Source organism: Arachis stenosperma, chromosome 6, assembly GCF_014773155.1.
Source record: "Arachis stenosperma cultivar V10309 chromosome 6, arast.V10309.gnm1.PFL2, whole genome shotgun sequence".
Classification (NCBI taxonomy): domain Eukaryota; kingdom Viridiplantae; phylum Streptophyta; class Magnoliopsida; order Fabales; family Fabaceae; genus Arachis; species Arachis stenosperma.
In genome coordinates this window covers 67,400,483-67,406,482 of record NC_080382.1, presented here as the reverse complement: position 1 = coordinate 67,406,482, position 6,000 = coordinate 67,400,483, and the positions used below count along the sequence as shown (strand labels likewise).

The window sequence follows — 6,000 nt, the reverse complement described above, 5'->3', positions numbered from 1 at the left end:
GAAAAAGCAACGCTTTTACCACACCAAACTTAAAAGGTTTGCTCGTCCTCGAGCAAAAGATGAAAGAAGAGAGTAGAAGAAGAAGAAATGAGGGAGAAGGGGATGGCTTTGTATTCGGCCAAAGAAGGGGAGAAGTGGTGTTTAGGTTGTGTGAAAATGAAGGAATGAAGAAGGGTATTTATAGGAGAGAGGGGAGATGGAGTTCGGCCATTATGGGTGGGTTTGGGAGGGAAAGTGGTTTGAATTTGAAGGGTGAGGTTGGTGGGGTTTTGTGAAGGATGGATGTGAGTGGTGAAGAGAAAGATGGGATATGATAAGTGAGGGGTTTTTGGGGAAGAGGTATTGAGGTGATTGGTGAAAGGGGGAAGAAGAGAGAGAGTGGTGGGGTTGGTGGGGATCCTGTGGGGTCCACAGATCCTGTGGTGTCAAGGAAAAGTCATCCCTGCACCAAATGGCAAGCAAAATCACGTTTTGAGCCAATTTTGGCGTTAAACGCCGGGCTGGTGCCCATTTCTGGCGTTTAACGCCAGGTTCTTGCCCTTTTCTAGCGTTTAACGCCAGTCTGGTGCCCCTTTCTGGCGTTAAACGCCCAGAATGGTGCCAGACTGGGCGTTAAACGCACAACTGCTACTCTTACTGGCGTTTAAACGCCAGCAACATCTTCCTCCAGGGTGTGCTGTTTTTCTTCCTGTTTTTCATTCTGTTTTTGCTTTTTCAATGGATTTTGTGACTTCTTATGATCATCAACCTACAAAAAACATAAAATAACAAAAGAAAATATATAAAATATAATCATTGGGTTGCCTCCCAACAAGCGCTTCTTTAATGTCAGTAGCTTGACAGATGGCTCTCATGGAGCCTCACAAATGATCAGAGCAATGTGGGAACCTCCCAACACCAAACTTAGAGTTTGACTTTGGGGGCTCTATTTGTCTCTGATTTGAGGGAAGCTCTTCAAGCTTCATCTCCATGGTGACAGAGGGATATCCTTGAGCCTCAAACACCAAGGATTTTTCATTCACTTGAATGATCAGTTCACCTCTATCAACATCAATCACAGCCTTTGCTGTGGCTAGGAAGGGTCTGCCAAGGATGATGGATTCATCCATGCACTTCCCAGTCTCTAGGACTATGAAATCAGTAGGAATGTAATGGTCTTCAACTTTTACCAAAACATTCTCTACAAGTCCATGAGCTTGTTTTCTTGAGTTGTCTGCCATCTCTAATGAGATTCTTGCAGCTTGTACCTCAAAGATCCCTAGCTTCTCCATCACAGAGAGAGGCATGAGGTTCACACTTGACCCTAAGTCACACAGGGCCTTCTTGAAGGTCATGGTGCCTATGGTACAAGGTATGGAAAACTTCCCAGGATCTTGTCTCTTTTGAGGTAATTTCTGCCTAGACAAGTCATCCAGTTCTTTGGTGAGCAAGGGAGGTTCATCTTCCCAAGTCTCATTTCCAAATAACTTGTCATTTAACTTCATGATTGCTCCAAGGTATTTAGCAACTTGCTCTTCAGTGACATACTCATCCTCTTCAGAGGAAGAATACTCATCGGAGCTCATGAAAGGCAGAAGTAAGTCCAATGGAATCTCTATGGTCTCATTTTGAGCCTCAGATTCCCATGGTTCCTCATTGGGGAACTCAGAGGAGGTTGGTGCACGCCCATTGAGGTCTTCCTCAGTGGCGTCCACCTCCTCTCTTTCCTCTCCATATTCGGCCATGGTTATGGCTTTGCACTCTCCTTTTGGATTTTCTTCTGTATTACTTGGGAGAGTACTAGGAGGGAGTTCAGTAACTTTCTTGCTCAGCTGACCCACTTGTCCTTCCAAATTTCTGATGGAGGACCTTGTTTCATTCATGAAACTTTGAGTGGTTTTGATTAGATCAGAGACCATTGTTGCTAAGTCAGAGGTATTCTGCTTAGAACTCTCTGTCTGTTGCTGAGAAGATGATGGAAAAGGCTTGTTATTGCTAAACCTGTTTCTTCCACCATTATTATTATTGAAACCTTGTTGAGGTCTCTCTTGATTCTTCCATGAGAAATTTGGGTGATTTCTCCATGAAGAATTATAGGTGTTTCCATAGGGTTCTCCTAGGTAATTCACCTCTTCCATTGAAGGGTTCTCAGGATCATAAGCTTCTTTCTCAGATGAAGCTTCCTTAGTACTGCCAGGTACATTTTGCATTCCAGACAGACTTTGAGAAATCAAATTGACTTGTTGAGTCAATATCTTATTCTGAGCCAGTATGGCATTCAGAGTGTCAATCTCAAGAACTCCTTTCTTCTGATTAGTCCCATTATTCACAGGATTCCTTTCAGAAGTGTACATGAATTGGTTATTTGCAACCATTTCAATTAGCTCTTGAGCTTCTGTAGGCGTCTTCTTCAGATGAAGAGATCCTCCAGCAGAGCTATCCAAAGACATCTTGGATAGTTCAGAGAGGCCATCATAGAAAATACCTATGATGCTCCATTCAGAAAGCATGTCAGAAGGACATTTTCTGATTAATTGTTTGTATCTTTCCCAAGCTTCATAGAGGGATTCTCCATCCTTCTGTCTGAAGGTTTGGACTTCCACTCTAAGCTTACTCCATTTTTGAGGTGGAAAGAACTTTGCCAAGAAGGCATTGACTAGCTTTTCCCAAGAGTCCAGGCTATCCTTAGGTTGTGAGTCCAACCATATTCTAGCTCTGTCTCTTACAGCAAAAGGGAATAGCATCAGTCTGTAGACCTCAGGGTCAACCCCATTAGTCTTGACTGTGTCACAGATTTGCAAAAACTCAGCTAAAAACTGATGAGGATCTTCCATTGGAAGTCCATGGAACTTGCAATTCTGTTGCATTAGAGAAACTAATTGAGGCTTAAGCTCAAAGTTGTTTGCTCCAATGGCAGGGATAGAGATGCTTCTCCCATAGAAGTTGGGAGTAGGTGCAGTAAAGTCACCCAGCACCTTCCTTGCATTGTTGGCATTGTTGTTGTTTTCGGCTGCCATGTGTTCTTCTTCTTTGAAGAATTCGGTCAGGTCCTCTAAAGAGAGTTGTGCTTTGGCTTCTCTTAGCTTTCTCTTCAAGGTCCTTTCAGGTTCAGGGTCAGCTTCAACAAGAATGCCTTTGTCTCTGCTCCTGCTCATATGAAAGAGAAGAGAACAAGAAGATGTGGAATCCTCTATGTCACAGTATAGAGATTCCTTAAGGTGTCAGAGGAAACGAAAAATAGAAGAAAAGAAGGTAGAAGAATTCGAACTTGATTAGATAGAGTTCGAATTGTGCATTAAGAAAGAGTAGTACTCCATAAATAGAAGGATGTGGGAAGGAGGGAAGAGGATTTTCGAAAATTAATTAAAAAGATGTTAAAAACATTTTAAAATTTGATTGATAATTTTCGAAAATTAAAAGTGGAAAAGAAATCAAGTGATTTTTGAAAAAGATTTTGAAATTAGAAATTAAGGAGATTTGATTGAAAACTATTTTGAAAAAGATGAGGTTGAGAAGATGTGATTGGTTAAAAAAAAAATTTGGTTTGAAAACAATTTTAAAAGATTTGATTTTGAAAATTAGTGACTTGCCTAACAAGAAAAGATATGATTCAAACATTAAACCTTTCTCAACAGAAAAGGCAACAAATTTGAGATGTTCAATCAAATCATTAATTGTTAGTAAGTATCTTTGTAAAAGGAAAGAAATTGATTTTGAAAAACATTTGATTGAAAAGATATGATTTGAAAAAGATTTGATTTTGAAAAACTTTGAAAACTTGAAAAAAAAAATTGATTTGAAAACAAAATTCTTCCCCCTTTGCCATCCTGGCGTTAAACGCCCAGAATGGTGCACATTCTGGCGTTTAACGCCCAAAATGCACCCTTTTTGGGCGTTAAACGCCCAACCAGGTACCCTGGCTGGCGTTTAAACGCCAGTCTGTCTTCTTCACTGGGCATTTTTGAATGCCCAGCTTTTTCTGTATAATTCCTCTGCAGTATGTTCTGAATCTTCAACTCTTTGTATTATTGACTTGAAAAGACACAAATAAAAAATATTTTTGGATTTTTAATAATCAAAATGCAACAAGAATCAAATAACAATGCATGCAAGACACTAAACTTAGCAGTTTGTATACTACTGACACTATATGAGACACATAAACACTCAAGCCAAAAGAATTCAAAGATCAGAGTAAGAAATCATCAAGAATTACTTGAAAATCCTTAAGACACATGAATGAATGCATGCAATTGACACCAAACTTAAGATGGGACACTAGACTTAAGCAAGAAACATCAAATATTTTTGGTTTTTATGATTTTGTGATTTTTTTGTGTTTTTCGAAAATTAAGTGGAAAAAGATATCAAAATTCTTAATGAGAATTCCAGGAATCAGTGCAATGTTAGTCTAAGGCTCCGGTCCAGGAATTAGACATGGCTTCACAGCCAGCCAAGCTTTCAAAGAAAGCTTCGGTCCAAAACACTAGACATGGCCAAAGGCCAGCCAAGCCTTAGCAGATCACTGCTCCAAAAGCAAAATTGATAAAGATCAACAAGCTCTTGTGATGATAAGTTGAAACCTCGGTCCAATGAGATTAGACATGGCTTCTCAGCCAGCCAGATTTCAACAAATCATCATGAAACTCTAGAATTTTATCTTCAAGAATTTCGAAAAAAAAAATACCTAATCTAAGCAACAAGATGAACCGTCAGTTGTCCATACTGAACAATCCCCGGCATTGTTACCAAAAGCTTGCTCAAAACTTGAACAATCCCCGGCAACGGCGCCAAAAACTTGGTGCGCGAAATTGTGAACAATACTTTTCACAACTCTCATAATCCCCGGTCATGAACTCCAAAAACTTGGTAGTTCAATTCCATGGCATTACACAACTTCGCACAACTAACCAGCAAGTGCACTGGGTCGTCCAAGTAATACCTTACGTGAGTAAGGGTCGATCCCACGGAGATTGTTAGTATTGAAGCAAGCTATGGTCACCTTGTAAATCTCAGTCAGGCAGACTCAAATGGGTATAGTGATAAACGAAAATAACATAAAGATAAAGATAGAGATACTTATGTATATCATTGGTGAGAGCTTCAGATAAGCGTATGAAGATGCCTTCCCTTCTGTCTCTCTGCTTTCCTACAGTCTTCATCCAATCCTTCTTACTCCTTTCCATGGCAAGCTTATGCAAGGGTTTCACCGTTGTCAGTGGCTACCTCCCATCCTCTCATTGGAAATGTTCAACGCACCCTATCATGGCACGGCTATCCATCTGTCGGTTCTCAATCAGGCCGGAATAGAATCCAGTGATTCTTTTGCGTCTGTCACTAACGCCCCGCCTTCAGGAGTTTGAAGCACGTCACAGTCATTCAATCATTGAATCCTACTCAGAATACCACAGACAAGGTTAGACCTTCCGGATTCTCTTGAATGCCGCCATCAGTTCTCGCCTATACCACGAAGACTCTGATCTCACGGAATGGCTGGCTCGTTTGTCAGGCGAGCACTCGGTTGTCAGGCGATCAACCATGCATCGTGTTATCAGGAATCCAAGAGATATTCACTAGAGCTTTGATTGCTTGTAGAACAAGAATGGTTGTCAGTCACCTTGTTCATGAGTGAGAATGATGATGAGTGTCATGGATCATCACCTTCATCAAGTTGAAGAACAAGTGATATCTTGGACAAAGAACAAGCGGAATTGAATGGAAGAACAATAGTAATTGCATTAATACTCGAGGTACAGCAGAGCTCCACACCTTAATCTATGGTGTGTAGAAACTCCACCGTTGAAAATACATAAGCATAAGGTCTAGGCATGGCCGAATGGCCAGCCTCCCAATGATCTAAGATAGCATAAAACGAAGATAGCTACCAAAGTCTCTAGATACAATAGTAAAAGGTCCTACTTATAGATAACTAGTAGCCTAAGGTGTACAAAGATGAGTAAATGACATAAAAATCCACTTCCGGGCCCACTTGGTGTGTGCTTGGGCTGAGCAATGAAGCAA

At 40.7% G+C, this 6,000-nt stretch overlaps 1 non-coding gene across 1 annotated transcript; it reads left to right on the top strand.

The window, feature by feature from the left end:
- The first annotated feature begins 2,483 nt into the window (after window positions 1-2,483).
- Window positions 2,484-2,591, top strand: LOC130937244 (small nucleolar RNA R71). The gene has a single exon (XR_009068469.1). It is a non-coding gene; the product is annotated as a small nucleolar RNA R71 (small nucleolar RNA).
- Window positions 2,592-6,000: the final 3,409 nt, after the last annotated feature.